Source organism: Balaenoptera musculus, chromosome 1, assembly GCF_009873245.2.
Source record: "Balaenoptera musculus isolate JJ_BM4_2016_0621 chromosome 1, mBalMus1.pri.v3, whole genome shotgun sequence".
Classification (NCBI taxonomy): Eukaryota; Metazoa; Chordata; class Mammalia; order Artiodactyla; family Balaenopteridae; genus Balaenoptera; species Balaenoptera musculus.
In genome coordinates, this window is record NC_045785.1 from 78610035 (window position 1) to 78635134 (window position 25100).

A 25100-nucleotide genomic window follows, 5' to 3' on the forward strand; every position below is an offset into this window, starting at 1 on the left:
GTTGAGAAAAAAAGGGTGGGAGTTGGTGGGGAGAGTCGTTGTCTGGCTGGTGTTGGACCTGGGGACCCTCAGATACCAGCTGCTTTTACAGTACCAGGAAACTTTTTGACCAGGTTTCAACATGGTTTAGGGAACACAGATTGAATCCTCACAGGGATCTCAGCAAGCACTGTCTCAGCCACTAGCAGAACTCCTCCGGGCTTTTTTTAGACCACTTTGCAGGAGCTGAGGGGCACCAGCTCTGCTTTAATTCTAAGCTTTCAGTCTGGCTTCACTTGCAAATATTTTCTTAGAAGTCTTCTTTTTATGGATGGGAAAGGGACAAGATTCAATAATTGGCTGGCAGCTCTGTGGTGGATTCCAATATGTGACCCAGATGACAGTATATAGTCTTTAAATGGGATGTGTAGGAAACTTCCAAAGAAATATTTGGGCATCTTCCCAGAAGACAGATCAACTGGGAATGCTGGGCATCCTGCTGCAGGAATTCTTGTTTTTCCTTTGGAGAAGAGGCTGGAAAGTCATCTTCCTAGCCCCTGTCTCATAAGGAAAGGGCAGTGTATACTTAAGGCAGAGGGGGCAATCAGCACAATGGGTAGTGAGAACACAGAGTAACTAGTCATGAATATTCCATACTGGGACCATGATAAAGGATCAACTCACACAGAAGTGCACAGCCGGCCCTGCGCAATTAGTTTCTAGTCAAGCTACCTTATTCCAAAAACATGTGCAATGTCCTACTCATCCTATCTTTGGAATTCTCACTACTGAGCTCATTCTCAGAATTTTCCCCAGGCCCAAGGAAAGCTCATGTTAAGCCTCTACAACCAGGAGATTGAAAAGGTCAGGAAAACATGGTGAAGTGTTTGGTCAAAAATAAATAAAAATTCTTTATCAGTGACAATATGCTCAGTCATACACAGCTGAACCAGGAGGATTCTGGAAAACGTTCTGAGAATGCAAAACCATGCCTTCTTGCTCTTGTTCTTTTCTTCTGATTTGATGTCTTGGTAGAACTAACAAACTTGAACCATAATGCTCAGACAATAGTTAAAAGCAGTATTTCAATTTAGAACCTTAAAGCTAGCCAAACTTCTTCAGACCCAAGTTCATATGATTCTCCTCCAACCCTACATAGCCCACCAACCTCACCGCCCCTCTAAGATGCTATATGCTATCTGGATAAACCTTCTCCACTAGAGTACATATCTTTAAGGAAAGGAATTATTATATTTATCTTGGTATTCTCCCTCACCTCTGTCAGATGTCCAGTGCTTTCTTTTATACACTGCAGACATTCAATGTTTAATTAATTTAAAGAAATAGAGGATTTTTCATTACCAGAAATAATTTTAGAATTAGGAAAGAACTGTTAATACTGGATCATATTCTGCCTTCCATTAATCATAAAAATTCTCAAGACAAAGAGAAAATGGAACTCTTATCAAGGCAGCCGCATGGAGCATAGCTTAATGCTGATGTCACTCAGGTTATTTTTTTTCAGGGAATCAGCTCAAAAGGGACCTGCCAAACCCAGGAGTTAGTTGATTACTTCATGTGGGTCATGCAGTTCAACAACCAGATGACCAAATTGCAGTGATCCTTTTATTTCTATTATTTGTGTCATTCGACAGAGGAACCAGCCACATGTGCTATCCATAGTCATCCTCTGTTTCATATGAATGTGATCAACCTACCACTATCTATTCTACTCAATGGGATGTTGTAGAAAATAAAGTATTTCTACTTCTGCTTCTTCTAGACAGTCTCGGCTTACCAGAAAGAGATTGACTGAGCCCTGATTGGTCATTTTAAGACAATATTTGGGGTAGATAAGACAAAGGTATAGGATTTAGTCTTTCTAAATTTTGCTTCTCTTTCAATACTTAAAAGTTTCCCTTTCTTCATGAGACTTTGTCTATTACCATGTGCACTGATCCCTCTCTTCATTGGCGCATAAGTAGCACTTGATTGTTTTCTATGTGTTCATCTAACTTATGAGCTGCTGAGCTCAGGGACCAAGTTTGATGCTTTTTTGGTATTGTCCACGATGTCTAGCATACTGATGGTGACATAATAAGTGCTTAATATCTATGATGGGACTTTTAAACACTATTTTAGACGTCAACGAATTTGGCTGTGGAAATAGTGACTGAGTCTTTTAGAATTTCCTTTGATCAAAATAATTGACTTCCTCTGATCAAAATAATTGACCAGAGTCCCTTAGAGAATTGCAGATACTCCTCTAAGGACTGAGCATATTTCAAGACTCCACCCGTCCTGTTTTCAAAGAGATTACAGTGTAGTAGAAAAACTGGGCACAGGCATAAAAAGTCAAACAGTATTTTTATTTCTCATTATAAGGCCTACCCAGGGCCAATAATTTCTAGTTACTACTAAATACTCTTCTTTATGAGCTTGAATCGTGTGCAGAGTATTAAAGTTCTATGAGAACAGCATTTGGGGTCATTCATTTTTCTCCTGTGATATAAGCAGGAGCTTATATGAAGTGAAACAGAAGGAAGAAGAAACGAGAGAAACATCTGTTTGATGCTACAGTTTCAGAGGAGGATTCCCAGAAGCAATATATCACAAATTCAGAAGCCCAATTTCTTCAATGTCAGTAATAAATGTTGTAACCATGGAGGGTGATTTTGTTAATGAGAATTGGAATAAATACATTCATAAGCCACATATCTGAGATGAACCCAGAGCTAATACAGTTTTAATGAACTTGAGCACTTTAACTTCCTGCTAATGGTGACTTGGGTTACCAAGCATGGGAGTCACTTTTTTATTCATACCTTCATTGGAATTGGAATCTTAACAGATCATCTAGTTTTTAACCTCTTATTTTATAGATGAAGAGGCTGAGTCCCAAGGAGGTTAAGTTACTACTCCAAGTCACACAAGTAGTGATATTGCTGTGATAGAAGAATGGATTCTCTGTTCGCGGTTTTGGAAGGGGAGACAATATGCCTTTCCAAACATTCAAAGACACATATGGAAAATTAGACATTTAAAAATTTTAATGCCATGACTTTACAGTCAATCAGTATTTCTCATAGCACTCACTTTTTTCCTCGTTTCATATTTAATTCTGAATACTTTTTATCTTCCTCTCCAGGTTGTAAGCAGTTTGAGGACCAAATTCCAATCTAAATTAGCTTAACAGATCTGTACATACAGTGTCTCACCCTCATAAGTTCGATAAAAACTCTATCAATGACTAAATGAAGGAATGCCCTTTCAGCCTTTCCTCCAAGACAGCTGCCAACCCAGAATGGAGTGGACAAGGAGAGAATAGAGCTGTGTCACAAAGACAACCTTCTTATTCCCTTTTGGGGTAATTTAAATTGTAGTCCTAATCTCAGCAGTCTCTGTCTGACACCACTTGGTCTCATATAACTCAGTTGTTCCATTTTCTTTACTCCCATTTATACAAAACGATCAGATATGCTCCAAATGCTGAGTCTTTTATAGTCTTTATTTTATTCCTTTCGGAGGTTCCCGCACATTTTTTTTTTAATGGTAATGTGATTGCCATAGCAACTCAAAGATATAAATGTTGCCTAATTGAATCGCAGTGTTGAGGATGATAGTCTGCAAAAAGACTGTCTTAAATCTGGGGTGAGGATGAGAGTAGGGGGTGAATGGGGATGATAAAAAATTTTGTCCCCCGAATTCCTAGGTTTGGATTTTTTGTTTGTTCTGTAAGGCACATTGTAACTTTTCCCACTTAACTGTAGAGGGAAAAGAGCGGGTCAGTAGATAGGGTAGACCGGCAGTTTCTTAGCACTGAAAGCCTAGTTATGAGTAAAGCGAGACTCCTCTACCGCGTTGTTCCCTCCCCATCCCGAGGATAACGACATATGAGAGAGACGGATGCTATTGGAGGCCCAGAATCTTAAGCCGCTTAGTTTGGTACAACTGTAAACTGCCACACAGGGGCTCGGCCCTGCATCCTAAGTACGCAGTATAAGGAAAGGTAAAGGGATTTCCCGCAAGCTCCACCCGAGCCTTCCCTTCAGGTTCAAAACACGTTATGTAAATAACAAGTTACTCGGGGTGCACATATGAGAAGGCAGTGGTCCGACACATAAATATTGTACTTCCAAAGTCCCTTGCATGTGCACCTGGATAGCCCTAAGCCCCTCTGCCGTCTCTTGAAAAGAGCCCCCCCGCTTTTCTAGCCCCAGCGAGACGTGAGCTGTGCACTGCTGCCTGCGCACCCGAGGCTGTGCCGAGCGGGCCGGGCGGCCACATGGCGCGCTCCCCGGTGATGGCAGCCGCGCTTTGTTTCCATCAGCAAGGGGTGAGTCACAGGCCCCCGCAGTCCCTAAGCTGGGCAAACACTCGGGCCGAGGCTGCTGCAAATTTAACAGCAGGAGCAACTACCGAAGCAGCTGCTATCCGTTTCTCCCCTTCCTCCTTCTCCTCCGCCGCCACCGCCGCCGCGCGGCCAACGCCCCCACCTCCTGCCTCCGCCCAGTCCCCTCCTTCTCCCCCCGCGAATTTAGTCAGCGGTTCGCGCCGCCGCGCCCCGATTGGCCGGCGGAACGCGCCGCGTCACAATGGAGCCGGTTGGAGGCGGTGAGCCTGGCAGCGCTGGGGCTTCCCGCTGAGCCCGCAGCAGCCGGCAGCAAGGAAGTGCGGGCGCGGGGCCGCCGCCGGCGCGCCCGGAGCGGCGCGGGGCGCACCCCGCGAGGAGCGCCGGATCCCGGGGCCGGAGGCACGCAGGTAGGTCGGGGCGGGACGCCCCTGGTCACCGAGGAGGAGCCGAGCCGACCCAGTTGGTGGGGGCGGAGGACCGGGTGAGGGGACGCAGCAGGTGCGGTTACCTGTCCGCGCCTCACCTGCGAGCCGGGCCTGCGGGCAGGTGGCTGGGCTAGAGAGATGAGGCGCGGTTTTGCCACTCCCTCGTCTCTAGGAGAGGGGGAATGATACCCCCGAGGGACTTCTGGGTGCTGGGATCATTCGGGGCAGGAGGAGTGGGCGCCGCGACGAGGCGGTCGCATGTCTCCCCCAGCAGTCACGGCGCCGCACCTGAGTGTGAGTCCTCGGGGTGGTGCGGGAACCGGGTTCTCGCCCTCCCTAGATGAGCAGATCTCTCCGGAGGGCGTCCGCCCTTGGGTCGCTCTCCTTTGCCCCTTGCCCTGGCGCTGTTTGTTGGCAAACATTTTCTACTCGTGGGAAATCTACAATTGTTCGCCTGCAATTTAATGGTGGTGTTGGCATTCGTTTGTTTGAGGGAGAAGGGAGCAACCTATACCCATTTCGAGAGAGAAGCTAAGAGTTTCCCCTTACTGGGAAACCGTTGAGCAGGTGCTGAGAGGTCAGAGGGGGGAGGCTGGGTGTTGGCTCGTCACTCTGTGTCCTCACCTGACTTCCCAAAGTCCATAGGTTGCCTTTAGTCAGATGACATTTGTGGAAGACTTCTTTGTGGCCAGAAAGACTCCCTCTCAGCAGCCCCTTTCCCACCTCCCCAGAAAAAAGGATAAACCTGATTTAAAAACGAAAACCTGCCCGTGAACTTCCTTGAATAAATTCGCCTTGCCAAAAACTTTTTTTTTAAGTCCGTAAAAAGATATCGGTATGAAGATTTTATTTTATTTTATTTTATTTTATTTTTTTGGTATGAAGATTTTAAATTGCAAATAGTTAACCAACTTAAAATAGGCAAAGTGTACACTGCTTTCTAAGAGGAAATGAAATGGTATGTGTCTTTATCAGACTGTTAGGTCTCCTAAAACCTAAGGGTCAGGTTGTGGTACACAGAAGCAATCAAACTGCAGTATAATTGTTTAAAAATTCCAGTACCCTCCACGTGCTGAGGTTCCACCTCCTGAGAACCGAAAATGCTCTTTGATTTGTGAGTGCCAAGGTGACTTTCTTTTGCCCCTGGCTTCCCTAGTCAACAGCTTCACCCTTGAAGGAATATAAAATGACAGCCAATCCCACAAGTGAGTGGGCCCCTAACATGTCAGATGTTACTCTTAGGTCAGGTAATGAGGGAGACAGTGTTGTTGCTGAGTGTACAGTTGAGTCATGATACCTACTATCCATCTACTACATGTTAGAATTAAATTTACTATTCTTTGAAACGGTCTTTTTTTCTTAAATTGGAAAAGTGTTCCAACATGTCCAGCCTAACAGGAAGATTCTCACATTGGGAGTGATTTCATCTGACTAGTTAAGATTTGCGTTTTAAAGACCACTCTCCTCCCCATTGCTGTTTCATTCCTCCGAATCCTCAGAATGAAAGCACCAACGTTAATTAAAATGAAAAGGGCCCTAATCAATATCTCTGGAAAAGGGTACCACGTCTTTCAAGTTTTGTTTGTTTTTTTTAAATAGAATTTATTTTTTAGAGCAGTTTTAGGTCCATAGCAAAATTGAGAGTAACTGCAGAGAGTTCCCATGTACCCCATGCTCCCATTCATGCATAGCCTCCCCCATTATCAACATCTCCCACCAGAGTCAGTACACTTGATACAATAGATAAACCTACATTAAGACATCATTATCACCCAAAGACCATAGTTTAGATTAGGGTTCACTCTTGGTGTTGTACATTCTATGGGTTTGGCCAAATATATAACAACATGTATCCACCATTATAATATCATCAGAGTATGATACTATATCATATTATCACTGCCCTAAAACTCCTCTGTGATCTTCCTATTCATCCCTCCTGCCCCCCCAACCCCTGGCAACCACTGATATTTTCACTGTGTCCACAGTTTTCCCTTTTCCAAGATGTCTTATAGTTGGAATCAGTCTGTAGCCTTTTCAGATTGGCTTCTTGCACTTAGTATTATGCATTTAAGTTTCCTCCATGTCTTTTCATGGCTTGATAATTTTTCTTTTTAGTACTGAATAATATTCTGTTATCCCTCCACATTTTTTTAGGCTGTGTGGGTATTTTCCTGCAGTGGTTTGAAATTTGTGATTTTTTTTGTTTTCTGGAGTTGAAGGTTGGAAGTAATATGTAGAAGATTCTTGTTTGAGCCAAAATTTTTATTTATAAAAAAGTTTTTGTAATTTTAAAATCCTTTTTGATGGTATCCAAGTATTTTTATGTTCCTTTTTGATTTTTTACTGCCCATAAAAAGTAGCCTATTTAATATCTGATGTTCATTTAGTGTTTCTCAAGTTGAATTTCCAAATTTCATTTTTGCTTCTCTTTCCAGCATCCTTCTAGCTTACACTGATATTATCAGAAACAAATGTATGCTGAATCTGTCGTGTTGCTCCAGACTCGGTGGCATGGTTTTCATTGCCTCCTATATAGCATGTCCCTCGCTGCTTTCCTGACGCAGGGAGTATTGCTTACTCTGCAAACAGTACAGACCTGCGACCACTCATAGGAATTTGGGAGGCCCAATTATAGTATAGAATTTCTTTAACCAATTGTAAAATACATTCTAATTTCTGTCATGTCTGTTTTCATATTGCTGCCTTTTCTTTTATTGCTATTGCCTACTTGCATTTTATTTCCTATCTATATTTTCTAAACTTCCTACACACCTTTATTATGACTTAGGTTTTTTTCTCGTGTTTAAAATAATGTCTTTGGCAGACACAACAACTTATTTTTCCTTTTCTGGATCATTAAGATTGATCTTAAATAAAATTAGGCCTAACTCCAATCACTGTATCTCTCTGCTAAGTTCTTTTCAGTGCTGTTCATTTAGAAATTGAACAAAGGGTAATAATAAACTCCCTGTTCTATGACTTCCTCTTATTTAGGATTCTACTCAATTGCAACACAATTTAAATTCACTTCTGCAATGCTGTTGTGAATCCATGTAAAGGAAATGAATAAAAATGAGTTGTCAGAGCTTCAACCTTGACCTTTACTTTTGCCTTTTTGGTCTTGATACGGGTCATGTGATTCTGCTTGATATGGGTCATATGATTCTGCTTGTTTCTTTCCAGACTGTGTATCTTTGAACTTCATCTCCTGCTTCTTCAATTTCAGGATTCCTTGTAATTCTTTATTGTTTGTTTCATCCTGTGGCCATTTTCAGGGCTCTATCCTACAATGCCCACTCCTCGGTCAACAGCATCTTTCAGAGACATTATCAGCTACACAGCTTCTATTTCTCTTCTCTTTCCAGCTCCATGCAGGTGACTGAGATCTTCCTCTGCCCATCTCTGATGGAGACTAAATTTTTTACTGTCGAGTAGCACATTCCCTTTGATTGTCTCAGGTATGCAGATTTGAAAGCATATTCAAACCTTCCTTCTGTTCTTCTTTCAAATATTTTTCAGCATTTTTACACTTCCCCCTCAAATGTATTGCAGATTATAATCAGGAGTTCTTCAGGCTTCTGCCTAAGAGCGTGAACTGTGCAGACTGATGAGCCTGGGTTTGAACCCTACACTATCACTTTGGATGAGTTGCTGGATTAGTTAAGATTAGCTGTCAGTTACAGAGACCTCAAAGAAAAATTGCTTAAACAAAGTGATGTTTGTTTCTCTTTCACATTAAAAAAAAAAGCTTATAGAGAGACAATCCAGAGCTGGTATTATGATTTTACAAATCCTCTGAGACCTAGGCTGGTTCCACCTTTTAGAACTACCAAACATCAAATTAGGCCCTCAATCTCATGGTCCTAAGTGGAACTTCAGCCATCACATCCAGGTTCCAAGTGTAGAAGGGAGGACGAACGGAACGGAAGAAGATGGGAAAAAGCAAGAGCCCAGGGTCTCTTAAGGAAATTTCCTGGAGGCTGTCTTACATTTCTTGTTACATCTCATTGACAAGACTTTAGCAATATGGCCTTATCTAGCTGGAATAGAGACTGGGGAATATTGTCCTTACTGTAGACAACCTTATGCCCAGCTAAAACGTGGGATTTTCGCATCCTTAGTAAGATGGGGGAAAGGAACATTGGAGTAGTCGAACACCACTGTTATTCTACACCATTTTTTTCTTGACTATTGTTATCCATCTCACAGGATTCTTAGGATTAAAAGAAATCTTAACATGAAAGCATCTAATCCAGTATCCAGTATCTGGCATAAAACAAGCTTTCAGTAAATGTTAGTTCATATTCCTCCTTATTCCTTTTTCACGAATTGTCTCATTTCTCTGCTACCACATCGTTGGCATCCAAATCCTATTTTAAATACTGGCCCCAATTGATGGTACTAGACTGTAGTCTTGTACCTTATCATGGGAGGGAGCAACGCATTATTACTCAATGTCACACCTATTTCTTAGCTTATAGTGTGGCTTAGATTTAAGATATAGCTCTTGGAATCAAATAGATCTAGATATGAATCCTGGCTCTCCCACTTACTCAGTATGCCTCTTGCATCCTCAATTTCCTAATCTGTAACCTGGGGGTAAGATTCAGATATGAGGAGTAAATGAAAAAAATGTATGTAGAGTACCTAATAAGCTGTGCCTGATGAAGTAAGTGGTAGCTTTTCTTTTTTAATTTGGCCTAATCTAGATGAACCTTTTTGAAAATGAACTCTTATTCCATTAAAAAAAAGTTTTAAAATTGGTCACCTCCATACATATCCAAATGAGTGTTGTTAAATTGTTAGTCAGACTTTTTGAGAATTGTCCCCAAGATCAGTTTAAACCTAGCAAAGTCTTTCCTGTATGTGTATATATATATTTTATAAAAACCAGAATAGCTCAACCTTAACCTTTTCCAGCCTTGATTTGAATGATTTTTTCCCACATCCACTCTCAGAAGCAGAAACATTCCACCAATGAGTATATTTCATAGTATTTTTTTTCAGCAGCTATTTGTTAAGCACCTACTGTGTGCCAGACACTGTGCCGGGTTCTAGGGGCACAACAGTAAGCAAAAATGCACGTGGTCCATACCACCATGGAGGTTACAGGTTACTGGGGGAGACAGGAGAATCAATCACTGCAAATACATGAAAAATTGCTACTACCAATGTTATTAGGAAGGAGACGTACAGGTGCTGTGAAAGTATGTGCAAGCGTCTTATGGTTGGAGGTTGTATGGTGACTTTAGGAACAAAAAATTGGCCAGGGAGTGGGAGCAAAGAGATGTCGTGGAAGTGTGGCTTGAAATGAGCTTGGACACGAGATGAGCCTGCCTTAAGCAGGGATCAGAGTGTGCCACAGGTTTCCAGCACCATTCCAAAGAAGCCGTAATGTTTGGAGTCATCTGTAAGTGTTCATAATATATAACTTCTCCATGTGATGCTCTGAAAGGGGTCACCTAATTCAGGAACCATTTAATTCTTTTATAATTTATTCATGCTATATTGACAGACTTTAAATTCAGCTGCGTTTTTCTTTTGGATACACCAAGCAGATGCATCTGAGAAAATTGGCTGTAAAGTAGGATCTTTTCAGAGAGGGTCAGAGGGTTGATCTGCATCACCCTTAGCGAGGGGAATTTGAAGCCATTTGGCTGAATGGGGGCACATGAAGGAATGTTGGCAGAATAGGTAGACCACAAAGCAGCAGTGGAAGATGACCACAGGAGGGGAGGCGTAGGCAGTGTGTTCCAGAGAGCTGGCTGGACTGCCGTGCTTGGGATGGCGCATCTCGGAGCCAGCAGGCAGCCCAACATCCAATCTCTCCAAGGCTTTCGGGCTCTCATTAACAGGACCCAGCTTAGCACCTTGGCAGTGGGGTACCATTTCTCCTTATGCTGTCCAGCTGAGCTAATGAGGCATCCTTTGGGGAAAATGTTGCCTCTCTAGTCCCTTTGAGGGCCTTGGAGGGTGGCTGGGAGGCTCAGCTCCCGTGTAACATGTGAGGACATGACGGAGCCTTGGGGACAGAGCCGCCTGCCATTGGACCGCAGGTTGTTTCTTGCTCTGAGCAGATGAATTTAAGATGAATTCTGTTCATCTGAAGATTTAAAAGTTCATCTCTCCAGGCAAAACTAAGTGAGTTTGTTCCTGGCCCTATTTCAATGCCGAAATAGGCAACTGAGCCATGACTTGTCTTCGAAAAGTGTGAGTCATGGTGCAGTTTCTAGATGCACAATGCTGTGCTTGGTGGGCAGGTTCCCAGAGTATTTATGCTCTGCTAGCACTGCCCTGAGGGGGCGCAAGGCTTTCACCACCACCCTCGCAGGAATGCCTTTGGAGCTGGGACTTCCTCTGGCTCACCACTTACCCGGTATTTGGAATTCCTACCTCTGGGGCTTCTCAGCTGCTGCTCTCTGCCTGGACCGCTCTTCTCTTATGAATCTGCATAGCTGCTTCCTTCTCAATGGAAGGTCAGCTCCAGCGACCTCAGATATAGTTTCCCTGATCACCTCAGATAAAGTACCCTTGCCTTTCTCCAGTCATAGTCTTTCAGGCTTTGGTTTATTGTTTGCTGGCTTGTTTATCTTCTGTTTCCCTCCCCGCCCACACCAGAATATAAGTTATGTGAAAGCATGGATCTTGTCTCCCTTGTATATCTGCCCTTAAGCCTGGTATGTAGTGGGTTCCCCAAACTGCTACATGTGATTTTGGGCAAAAAAAAAAAAATTACCCCTTTGAACTTAAAATGGGGATGATATCACCGGTGCTGCCTGCCTGATGGAACAGTAAGGGCCTGGAGTTAGTGTCCCAAAGATACTATTTCCCCCACCAAAACTTGCTAATCATCTTTAGAGTCCATATTTTTGCAAATAGCAATACCATTTACCCAATCACATAACCCTAAAATGCGTAGGACTCATTCTGGGCTTCTCTTTGCTTTGTTCCCCCCTTAACTGCTCCTTAAATGATGGTGACCAGTTTGTCCAGAGGCCACATCCTTAAGGTACCTCCCATCAGTGCCCTTCCTTTACAGTCTCTTGACTGCCTCGAGTCTTTTCCAGGACTGCTGCTAATTGCCTCCAAATGGTAGTTCAGTTTGTAGTCTTTCCTATCTTCCCCCCACCAAATTGGTTGTCCACACAACAGGAAAATAATCATTGTGAAAGGCAAATTTCATACCACGACTACCTGGTTTAATAATCCCTTAATGACTTGCTTTGCCAAAGGATCAATTCCAAATGCCTTGGAGAGCCATATCATACAGTCTTCCTCCGTCTGCTTCTACAACTCTCCAGCTTCACCTCTCACTGCCCCCCGCTCCCTCCTCCCCCATCATTTCTAAATCACCAACGCGTGCACCGTGGACACAGCGCGCACAGTCACACCCCCATGCACCAGCCATCCTAAACTGTCTGCAGTGCAGGGAGGAAGGTACAAGGTAGCCAGATGCCTTCACTCCATGGCTTTTTTTTTTCCTTTTCTCTATCTGTGTTCATATCCCCTTGTCAAACACCTGCCCATCTTTTCAAGAGTCAGTTCAAGCATACCTATTGTGAAAGACCATTCCAGACCCTTTCCTCTGCCTGCCACTCGTAAGAGCTCCTGAATCCCTTCCCTGTGTTGCCTCTGATGCTTGTGCATCTGTTATATTCCCTCTGCCAGAGAATGCCTCTGCCTCCTCTTAGGTGCTCCTTCATGATAAAGATTATTTTGTTCATCTCCCGAGTGAGCTTCCTGAGCCAGGCATTATACTTGGCATGTAAACTGATATGTGGGAAAGAATTAGACAGTAAAATTCAGTATACTTATTATCTAGTCCAGGGCTTTGTTTCAATAATGTACTTTTTTTTTTCATTTTTTTTATTTTTAAACATCTTTATTGAAGTATAATTGCCTTACAATGGTGTGTTAGCTTCTGCTTTATAACAAAGTTAATCAGTTATACATATACAATATGTTCCCATATCTCTTCCCTCTTGCATCTCCCTCCCTCCCACCCTCCCCATCCCACCCCTCTAGGTGGTCACAAAGCACCGAGCTGATCTCCCTGTGCTATGCGGCTGCTTCCCACTAGCTATCTATTTTACATTTGGTAGTGTATATATGTCCATGACACTCTCTCACCCTGTCACATCTCACCCCACCCCCTCCCCATATCCTCAAGTCCATTCTCTAGTAGGTCTGTGTCTTTATTCCCGTCTTGCCACTAGGTTCTTCATGGCCTTTTTTTTTTTTTTTTTTCTTAGATTCCGTATATATGTGTTAGCATACTGTATTAATAATGTACTTTTGACTGGTATTTGGAAATTTGAAAGATTTCCTTGAAGGTTAGAAGTAGGAAGAAGAGTTATTATATATATGCTGTTAATAGATATCAGTTGAATGATCAAAATATTTTGTTAATGAGCTAGTGTTTACTGAACATTTACTGTGTTTAGAGTTTTGGATTTGGCCATTTGCAGGGGATGCTTGACTCAGCTTTTGGACTTTACTGAAATAATTCTGGCTCTTTCTATAAGAAGTCAAAATTTTAGATGGTCAGCACAGGTTCTTGGCTTACAGGCAGTTTAGGATCTCCAAGGGTGCTTTCAATTCCAGGCTTTGGAGACTAAACTTGGGCACAGAGTACAGCAAGATAGAAGCAACTTTTTTTTTTTTTAATCTGGCTGCGTGGGGTCTTAGTTGTGACATGCGGGCTCTAGTTCCCTTACCAGGGATTGAACCCGGGCCCCCTGCATTGGGAGCGTGGAGTCTTAACTGCTGGACCACCAGGGAAGTCCTTACAGGCAATTTAGAATAAAGTTTCTGGTAATGTTTTTTGTCCAGTACCCCCTAAAAGGATTTTGAAACACTATGTCCTCTCCTCATACATTTTAAAAGTTAATATCTAAATTTTTTTATAGTTGTAAAAAATGGCACTTCTGATATTATAAATATTGATTTTAAAAAACACTCTTTTTAATGTACCCATTGGAAGCTAAATTAAATACCACAGTGATTTCATATCTACCATGTCATCCATTTAAAAAACACACAAACAAGCTGGTCTAGAAAAGCTGGGAATTTTTACATAGTTGTTTCCCTTGTGGAACTCATTTCATTCTTCTTCTATATAACCTCATCCCCATTTAACAGTCTTATGTTTGAAAATCTTTCATTGATTACCTTATCATACTCTTGTGACGCACATATATACACACTATATTTTTTTAAGTTCTTGTGACAATAAGCCTCTAAATGTTAAACAGAATTTCATTTGGATTGAGTTTTTATGATTTTGACTAATATACCATTGACCAGAACAAGTATATTAGAATTTTGATAAATAATTATTAAGCATAGGTAAAATTTTATGGAAAATAACTTCTCAGTGAGATGCCTGGGGCTTAAAAAGAGTTTATTTATGCATAAGTAAAACTTATTGCTAAAATAAGATAGGCTTCATAATCAAGGCTTCTTTTTAAATGTAAATGTTTAAGACACCTTACCACATAAATAAGTGTATGGGAATGAAGGCAGTATAATTCCACTCTATTTTTTAAACTCCTGAGGTGTATGACAAAAGTTACCTAGTGATTGATCACAAAAATGATTTTCCATGTTCTGTTGTCTAACAGCTTGATTGGGTCTCCCTCCAGTGTTGTTTGAAGCAAAGAAATGGATACTTTCCCCAGCTCCAAAAAGATTTCTCAGTCTTGAAAGTCAATCACTTTCTTAACATCTATAACCCTACAGGTGTTTCAAATGACCCTCAGCTTGGAGCCCTGGAGATTTTTACTCCCCAAGACAATGCACCATAAGCTGACTCCTGAGAAGTGAGATGTTTTTACCTTTCTTGTGGAACGTGGGGAGAGGATGACTGTGAAAAGGGAAGAAAGGGAGATGGCCAGAAGGAACCAGCTGGACATCAGGTGTTCTGAAGCACATACTTTTAGACGAGGGTTAATTGGTGATCTGGAAGTAGATTCTACCAGAGTACTCCTCCTTCCAAAAACAAAAAGCCCCCAAACCCCTTACCCCACTTTGAAGATCAACTGGTTTGGGTGCTAAAGAAAACTTTTCAGTCAAATTCGCTATCAACTCTAAGGAAAAAGGCCCCAATAGGCCAATTTAAAGATTTCTTCTTTGTGGACAAGAACATTCAAAAGGGAAAGAACATGGTTCTTTTAAAAAGACTTGATGGAAGCTAATTTGATACCAAAGTGATAGAATCACCATTATCCATTTTAGGAATGTACATTCAAACTCTCCTAGAATATTTAGAAATAATACATAATTTTTTGTACACATTGTTAGACTATATACAAATAGAATGTTGGTAAGGATCACCAGGTGCTTGACTGACAGTCACCTAGGTCAGTGGGTGACTGATATCTAAGGACAAGTCTTAATCCCATTGAAAAAAAGTTTTCTGCAGTGTTTTATCAGGAATGCTAATTTCTTTCCAAGAGGAGGTTGTGAATTACATGCAAAAAGGTTTGGTCCCAGGCTAGGTTTGGGACATTTTTTTCTTTACAGAGTAATGCATTCTGAAGGGAGAGGAGTTGAGCCTGGCTGTCATTCCCATTGATTAGTAAGTCTTTATTGGGTCCTCCTGGATCCTGGATGCTCTTGACACCCTGTATGTAAGGGCACTGTACAGATGTCCCCTGTGCTCTTGCCTTCTCCCAGCAGCTTGTACCAAATCTCTCCTGAAACACTTTACAGGGACCCCCACCACATTACTTACTCTATTATACATTTGTACATCACTTCTCACATACTGAAGCATTTATATGCACATTTATTCTCCTGATGACCTGTGGGAGATGGGGCAAGTGTTATTCCCAGGATACAAACGTGGATACTGCATTTATAAGGGGATTGTGGCTTGTTTCAGCAGACTCTACAAGTTAGCTATAGATCTGGTACCTGATGAAACAACTTTTTCTACAGTATATTGCCTGCCTCCTTTTCCCAGATGTGTTATTTTATAGAAGGCTCTAAAAATTGAAAAGCTTGCCTTAATGTGATCATATGAAGATTAAGTAAGACAGATATGCTCACAAAATGCTTAGTAGAGTACATTGCTCTTAGCAGGCCCCCAGATTTTTTAAAAAGAAAAAAAAATGTATTTGAATTTTGGGTCTGCCATGATTCATTTTATGGATTAAGAAAAAATTTATTCAGTATTTTTTGAGCACTTAATATTTGCCAGGCACTGAGAATAAATCCAACAATGAAGAAAACAGCATGGAGCGTACATCCTAGAGGAGGGAAGATAGACGATAAGCAAATCCAACATATAATATCGTGTACTGAGTGCTCTGATGAACAATGAAGCAGGGTACAGGGCTAGAGAGTGGTTGGCGGCTGGTAGTGGTTGGTGACACAGCGTGGTCTGGGAGAGCGTCCCTTGGGTGAGGACTTTTGTGAAGACCTGAGTATTACACTCACCTGAGTCCGAGCTCAAAGCCTTGAGTTTATTTGGGTAAGTTGATTCAAGTCATGGTATTCTAGAGTTGTGTGGAAGAGATCTTACAGAGTATCGATTTTTAACCTTTTTTATATTATAGGCATCCTTGAGGGTCTTTCCCAGAATACTACACACATATGCATAACATTTTAACATGCCTTGAAATCCTCCTTAGAACACCTCAAGTTCATATCCCTGTTCCATCTCAGTTTTTCTTTTCACTGATAAGACACTAAGGTTGAAAAAGGCAAAGTAAAAATCATCCAGTGTCACAGCTAGTTAGCGGCTGAGTCAAGGACCTAAGATTCCCATAAAGTTGTCCATTGCTTTTTCTGCTAAACTCTCTAAGTTGCTAGTGTTAAGCTTTCTCAATTTGGTCCATAAAGCATCTCTTGTTTTTTTAATATCTACACCATTTTTATTTACGTAGAAAAACTTCCCAAGTAGCTTATGTGGCCAGTGTGGCTCCTTGTTCTACTTCCTGACCAGTAACAATATAAATAATATCCCAAGCATTCCAAATGTCCTAGAAAATTATGAACAAGGAGGACTCAGGCTGGCAGTAGAAAAGGAAAAAACAAACAAAAACCAAAATGGAGACCTTGGAGTGTGAAGATGTTCTTACAGACAGCAGAGGGGCTGGAGGTGGGAAAGGGCTTGTCCCAGTTTTGACAGGGGACAGGGACTCCCTAGGGTGAAACAACAGTCACGCTCACCACTCCACCCAGTGATTTCCTCTGGGGACATTTTATACAAAAACTTGGAAGATAAACTTGTCACTTTCAGGAAAATATTCATTGTATCAACTTATCTTCCCAGCCACACTTCCTTAACAGATGTCTCAACTTTTAGTACAACAAAATAACCAAAAATTTTAAGTAGTAATCATCCACACTGTGGAACTAATGTGTAATTTCCAAAATTGGTTGCTGTGTAAAGGTTTTGATTTGCTCGCAAGATTTTCTTTTTTTTTTTTTAACATCTTTATTGGAGTATAATTGCTTTACAATGGTGTGTTAGTTTCTGCTTTATAACAAAGTGAATCAGTTATACATATACATATGTTCCCATATCTCTTCTCTCTTGCATCTCCCTCCCTCCCACCTTCTCTATCCCACCCCTCTAGGTGGTCACAAAGCACCCAGGTGATCTCCCTGTGCTATGCGGTTGCTTCCCACTAGCTATCTATTTTACGTTCACACAAGATTTTTTAATAAAATATACCTGGCTTTAAAGCCTCCAAAAGTTAGCCACTCTACCTCCTACAAGCACTGATATTTATTGAATTTTTAGGCTGCTTTCTGTTGTTGCAAAGAAAACCTACTTTTTCCATTAGAAGTGCCCCGTAGTGTTGTGTTGATAGAAGAATTCTAGCCTTTTCTCTCTTAACCAGTGAAAGGCCCTTTCTTCCATATTCCCCATCCCCACCCCCATTTCTAGGTATTTCTAGCCTACTTTTCCATCTGTGTGCCTTGTTGCTATGGTGATGGGCACTGTAGAAATAGAGAACAAAGCAGATATAATAAGCATCTCCAACATGGTTCACAATGCTAAAAAGGGATCTAGGTTTTTTCAGGCATGGGTGGTTCTTTATTGGTGATAGAACTGGACCAACCCAACTGGGAGGGGGCACTGGGGTTATGAGCTGATTCAGGCCCTACTTTTCCCATTGTTCTACACTTCACCAGACCCTTCTTTACCCATAATCATGAAGGTGAGCAAAGAGCATTAGGAGCCTGTGGAGGGGATGTAGTACAGAAATTCATGCCACAGAGTCACCCCACTGCAAAAGACAAATATACTGAAGCGTATTACATGGGAGGAATCTTGGGCTGGTTTTACGGTTTACCAGTTGTTAATCCTATTGCTTGAGTTAGTATTGTTCAACTTAACCTTTCAGTAGAGGAGATTTGCCAGCTTAGGTTTTCCTCCCTTCAAAGTATTTAGTCAGTATTAGACTTTTTAAAAAAATTAACTAAAAATCTGTCTTGATTACTGATAGCTTGCAGTATTTGCTCCCATCCATTGAATTTTAAAAAATAAGTGGTTAAACCAATGTGCACTTATTTTGTGCTTGTTTTAGAATTACAATGAAATATTCTCTCTATGTTATGGAAATTAGTGTTTTCCATAAGATCTGGGAGAAGGTGGCCACAGGTAGTTTTTAACCTTCCCACATGTGTGTTCATTCTTTCATATGTTACATCTTCAAGTATCAGGTTCTTAGACACCCATAATGAAATACCCAAAGATTAAATAAAATATTCTAATAAACCAATTCCAATTTCTAGACACTTATTTTTAAATTGAATATTATGTTTTATAATCACTTATAAAACACTTTTGCATCACTTACGTTTTATGTTTGTGTTTTATGTAGAGGGAAAATAGTTTTTAGCACAATGTTTCAGTATGTAAAGTCATGGGATGTGAATCAAATTTTTGGAGCTAAAGAAGGTGAACATTCTATGTGTCTGTTGCATTGTGGCATGAGGGCCTGAAGTTCTTTTTGGCTCTAAATTCTTGTTTCTTTGGCCATGTGGCTCCTTTCTTTTTGCCTGATGAAATAGTACTTTGCCAGTTTTATCTGCTGTAATGTCTCTTACACTGATGTGAAAATATGCTTGGAATCAATCTCACACTTTGAGTTTTTTAAGTATATACCCAGTGTAGCCCTCCCTGCCAAAGTCAGCTATTCCCCTTTGTGTCATGAATGGAAGAATGAGAGCACTGGAGACTAGAGTGGGAGTTGGAACTCCCAGTGCTGATTCTGGCTCAGCCTCTGCCTGGGGTGGCCTTAAGAGATACACTTTTAACCCCATAAGCAGCACTCAGCTTCATCAGGAGGAGCCCAGGAGCCACAAGGAAGGTTTTGAAGCAGAAGGTAACATCAGATTTGTTTTGGGAAGTGATGCTGGCCGTCATGTGGAGGATGTGTTGGCAATGTGAGAGATCATGTTGGGAGACCCAGTAGGGCAGTGGGGATGGAGCAGAGGAGGCTCATATGAAAAAAACTTGAGGAAGAGGTCATAGGAGTACATATTCTCATTTTCTTTCATCACAAGCATCCCATGGTAATTACGTAAGTCCAACTATGCTTACTGAAGTTTTACTAGTTTTACTATAATTTCTAACTTTTCAGTTTTTTGTAGAAGGAAGGGACTAAGTTCCTTCTGATTATTTATGGAGTCCCCCAAATCCTCAAATTTCAGGTTACCAGTGAATGGACTTATATTAGCACAACTTTAAAAATCATAGCTTTGCTATAGGCTGAGTATGTCCCCCGCAAAATTCATATGTTAAAACCTAACCCTTAAGGTGACGGTATTGGGGGGGGGTGTCTTTGGGAGGTAGTTAAGTCATGGGGGTAGAGCCTTCAAGAATAGGATTAGTGCCCTTATGAAACAGACTCCGAGAGCTCCCTTGCCCTTCCAACCATGTGTGGACACGAGAAGAGGTCCTTCTGTGAACCAGCAAGTGAGCTCTCACCAGACACTGAATCTTCTTGGCACCTCTCAGCCTCTAGAACTGTGAGAAATAAATGTTGTAGATTAAGCAACCCATTCTATGGGAGTTTGTGATAGCAGCCCGAATGGATTAAGACAGCTTCTAGGGCTTCCCTGGTGGCGCAGTGGTTGAGAATCTTCCTGCCAGTGCAGGGGACACGGGTTCGAGCCCTGGTCTGGGAAGATCCCACATGCCGCGGAGCAACTAGGCCCGTGAGCCACAGCTACTGAGCCTGCGCGTCTGGAGCCTGTGCTCCGCAACGGGAGAGGCCGCGACAGTGAGAGGCCCGCGCACGGCGATGAAGAGTGGCTCCCGCTCGCCGCAACTAGAGAGAGCGCTCGCACAGAAACGAAGACCCAACACAGCCAAAAATAATAAATAAATAAATTAATTAATTAAAAAAAAAAAAGAAAGATGTGTGAAGATTAATTTTAGAAAAAAAAATAAGACAGCTTCTAAACATGAGTGTCTTACTAGAAAAGAGAGAAGACTTGGGAGAAGTGGTGTGTGTTCTGTGGGAAGAATAATGACTCTTTTTGCACAGGAGAAGTCTGTGGAAAGCAGGTAATCACTCCACACAGGACAGTTCCTTGTTTCCCAGAAGGCTTGAAAACTGTGGGCACGTTGGGTAGGTTTTATGGGGGGAGCAGGGCTTGTATTTGCCAGGAGTTTCCCCCTTCATGGGCAATTGTTTTCTGATGCCTCCTGGGCGAAAGGAGTATCCATTGCATTTGATGTTATCATCTACGTGAAGGGAGAAAGGCCAGGTAGAACTATTTCTATTTTTACGATTAAGCTGATGTTCTGAGAGACTGTGTAGCTTAGCTCCCAAATAAGGTAGATGTTAGTCAGGATAAGAGTTCACTCTCCTTAGTCGTTTTGCTGACTTCTCCTACTACACTCATGACTGAAGGAAGGGGTGAATGAATGAATGAATGTATGTTTAGTGTGCTATTCATTTTATTGAGCTGAGCTACTTTTTATTCCCCTCAAAGATCTCTTTGAAGATTATTCACATTCTTGCTAGTCTTATGAGTTTACTGGTTGTGCAGGCATAGATAAATCCCATAACTCTGTCTCAGTTGCCTCATCTGTAAAGTGGAGATAACCTCATGGAGTTGTTGGGAGCATAAATAAGTTAATTGATGTAAAGGGTTTAGTAGAGTATTTACATGTGGTTATCTTGTGGTGAGTGAGCATTAGCTTCTGCAACTGAGTGTTACAATATACTGAGCGAACTTGACTGCTTCAGCCTCACATCAGCTACTTATATGGGCCTCACAAAACACTGGGCTTGTTTTGTCTTATCTACCTAGGAAGAACTATTAGGGTAGGTTCCACTTGATTTGTCTTTTGATGATTTATAATTTGTTGTTTCAGTTAACTAGGCTTAAATGGACTTTTTCCTGGTTATTTTTAGAGTCAAATTACTTAGTGCTGGAAAATTAGGCTTTTATATAGTTATTGATTGTACAGAAACACTACAAATTAGAAGAAATTATAGCTGTCCCAGGACCAGATTGGAAAAGCCTCTAAGTTTTTGTTATAGCCTGAAATTTGTTCAATCTTCACATTCTCTGAAATTCAACCTTGAATTATTCAGCAAATGAACAAGTAAAAAAAAGTATGGTCCTTCACATTTTTAATGCATATTTTGAGATATGTAGACTTTAACTTTGAAAAGTCTTTCATGATAATTGATCAGCATGTGTAACAATACTCAAAAGCCACATAAATCTAGATAGCATAAAATTCTCATTTTTATCTGTGAGAAGCCTTGGAGCTCCTTTGTTTCTTTTCCTGTTCTGCATGAAGGTGACTGAATCAGTGACTCGTCGTTTCCTTATCTTAAAGTGATCTAGAGGAGAGAAAGTTTATTCTAACAATATGATCTCATTTTTGAAAAATGATGATTTTTTTTTCAATCTCTGTATCAGTGTATGTGTGAATGGAGAATGAGTTGTAAGGATGCAGAGAGTTGCCTGGTGTGTGCATTGGAGAATGATGAGAGGGGAAAGGGAACAGAGGAAGGAAACTATTCTGTAGTTCACTCTTGATTCTGTGTTTTTCCTCTCTAGTGAAGTTCTCAGAGATGTTACACATGGTGCAGCAGTCTTATTAAAAAAAACGTTCCTTCTAAAAACATTTCCTTTCCTAATGAGATTTCATTTTGGTGCTTTGTTGTCAGTGTGCTGGGAGTTTTGAAATGTTCTCTGTGTATTTCTGTGATTTTTGACCTAATAATCTCATGGGGGTTTACCAGGCTTAGCAGCTGTTGTTTTTACCAACTATTGCTAAATTCTGTTAATGTCCAAAGTTGAAAAACCCTTTTTTCTACATTGGCCTAGATTATCCAGAGTTTTAAAAAATTTAAGCCTTTTCCTCACCCCTTTTAATTTTCATTTACTTGCAAGAAAACGTATAATATTAATATTCTAATGGATGGTTTAAATAGGCTGAACCTGTCTCTCATAGGACTCCAATGACAGCTTGCAGTGTCAGTTGCAGAACAGCATTTTTTTTGATAAAGCCATCTATCCTCTTTTCTGCTGGAGGAAGGAGAGACCTCAATTCTATTGTAATTTAAGTAGTGTTTAGTGTAACATGATAAATGTTTACAGAGTGATAGTAATGATTGTTCTTTGACAAAGCAAAGGGAAAAGTTGAGAAGTCAAAGACTTTGAAAATGTCCTAGGAGAAAATAAATTCAGAATTATAGCCATTTTTGGGGATAATTCTGCAGTTTTATTTGAAGGAGGGCATCAGATGTTGAATTTTGCCTTTTCATTTAAGTAATGTAACAGGAATTTTTCTTAAATAGCTGACAGTATATCTTGCTTCCTTTGCAGTCTCTTTTTAGGGGACCTTTAATTGGTCTGTTTTAATTATAAGGCAGTGGTTTTTGAACTAGAATCTAGGTATGCTCTTGAATTCCTCTAGGGTTAATTTTGTTGGTTCTAAATCCCATCTGATCTCTATACTATCTTTCACATTCCCATTTTCCCTGTTGAGAGCTTAAATTTATTCTCATATATTCAGGATCCAAAGCAATAGTTTTTCTTATTATCAAATCAGATGGCCAGCCGTTTCTGCATTTACAGGTAATGATGTGTATCAACAACGTGCTTTATAATTACAAGGCCATCTTTACATACATAATCGCATTTGACTCCGACACTCCAGTGAGAGAGAGAGAGAGAGAATGGCTACCGTTAATTCCTATTTTATAGGTGAAGTTTGAGAAGTCACTCAATATACCCAAAAATAACGCACAAACAGAAGGACTAGGAGAAGAACTAGTTCTTTTAGCTTCATGTCTAGTGTTCTTTCTGGCCTGTCATACTTTGTGGGCACACCCTGTTCTATGCCATGAGATGTTTGCCATATAAGCAATTGAGTCAATATGCTGTGTGAAATTGGTGTACCAAATTTTAATAAACTTTCTAAAACCAGGTTGTTATTCTTTAGTACTCTTCCTACTAAGCATTATCATTGCAGTGTCTGTGTAGTGAGAGCAGTTTCCTGCTTTCCAGGCTAATGACATTGTGAGTATACAGCTTCGGAGGTACAGAACAACAGGACACCAATAAGAGAGATGCCCAAGGAGACATATAACTAAGTGACAAGTTCAGTGGAAACAGTGTAGGAAGTGAGACCCAAGCTGAGCCTGGCAGGATGAGATAGAATTTGGAAAGGTGAGGGGGGTGGAAGGGAAATATCTGAGCAGAGACGTACAGGACAGAATGTATGCAGTACCGAAATAATTGTGAAATGATATGTCCAGGATTTGCTTCAAAATAATCCTGGGCACGGGTGTGATATGAGTTGATAATTGTTGAAGCTGAGTGAAGGGTACATGGGGCTTCCTTATACTGTTATTTATACTTTTATATTAGGGATTTTTCATAATAAAAAGTTTAAAATATAAAAATAGTATGTATTATTTTTGGACAGTGGGTAGGCTGGCCTATCTGGAATAAAGGGTTTGTTCAAAGGCACAGTGGGAAATGATGTTGGAAAGATAGTTTGGAAACAGATTTGGTGGTGGGAGGGAGTTCATGAATGTACACTCTGGAGTCTGGGTGAGCGCTGGTAGACACTGGTTCATTTACTAGACTTAAGTTTGACTTGACTATGAGCTGAAGGTGGGGTCACAGTTCAGCCTGGCATCCTCGTCAAGGATGACAGCAGACCCACTTAGGGGGTTTCTTAGACGCCACCACACCTGACATGCCGTATTCAGTTCTGGAAGGCACATTTAAAGAGGGCTTTTACAAACTGAGTTTCAATGGTGGTGTGACAGAAGGTGTCACATCTTAGGAATCTTTCTTGTAGAACACTCCATCATTTTTTGGTTGTTTATCTGGAAAGGACTTATTTTCCCATCTGCCAAGTTCCTTCTCTACTCCTTTTTAAACTCTCTCTCTCGTGTGCCTGAGAATGGGCAGTAAAAGCTAAGTAAAAACACTGCTGATTGCCCAGTAATATAGAGGCACATGTGCATGACGGCACCTAATTTGACCTCCTGGAAACAGCCTTTAACAGCAGACAGTTACACACAGAAGCATCCAACCGTTTAGAAAGCCTAACTCTTTGGTGTAGCTTTCTGAAGCAAAGTTCCCTCTTCCTTCCTGCTTAAAATGTTTCTCTATTGCTGAGGGAAAATAGGAGAGAAATTTGGATAGTTGGTAATATTAAGGAATTATTAATTATTTGGATGTGATTCAGTGGTATGCTAGAGTTGACGAGAGACGATTGTTACGTTTTCAGGAATTTTGCAAGCCAGTTGTTAAACACAACCATTAAAAAATTATACAAACTTGAAGTATTAAAATAAAAGTAACACCCCAAATTTATCACTTCCTATTAATTTTTCTATAATTTGCTGTTATCTGTGCTCTTAAGGTTATTTATATCTAATGTCTCCGCATAGTCGAGGTGCTGAATGTGTGCTGCGCATTTCTTATCAAACCCATGGAAATTGGCAAAGACTACAAATCAGGGCCTTCCCCCTCCTCCCTCCCCGCCCCCCTGGCCAGAGAACTGCTTGTAAAATACCTACCAGCACGCTATTGGGTATGATTATGATATTGTGGTTATATTTTTTAAACTCTACCTTTTGGAGGTGCATACTGAAATAAGCCAGATAAAATATAATATCTAGAATTTGTTTCAAATAATCCAGTTGAAGTGGGTATCATGATTGTTGTATCAGAGTGATGGGCACATGGGCTTCATTATACTACTACTCTCTCTACTTTTGTGTATGTTTTAAATTTTCCATGAGAAAAAGTTAATAATTAAGGAATGTTACAATATAAATAAATAAGTTGCCTATACCCAGGAGACAGTCTGGTACCTGTCTGTCCCT

General features: G+C 40.9%; 1 protein-coding gene across 1 annotated transcript in view; it reads left to right on the forward strand.

Moving 5' to 3' along the window:
* The first annotated feature begins 8006 nt into the window (after positions 1–8006).
* Positions 8007–25100, forward strand: part of LRRC8B (leucine rich repeat containing 8 VRAC subunit B) — a 70666-nt gene continuing 53572 nt past the window's right edge. The window contains 1 exon segment of the mRNA XM_036853086.1: positions 8007–8219. The gene's annotated coding sequence lies outside the window, so the exon portion shown is untranslated.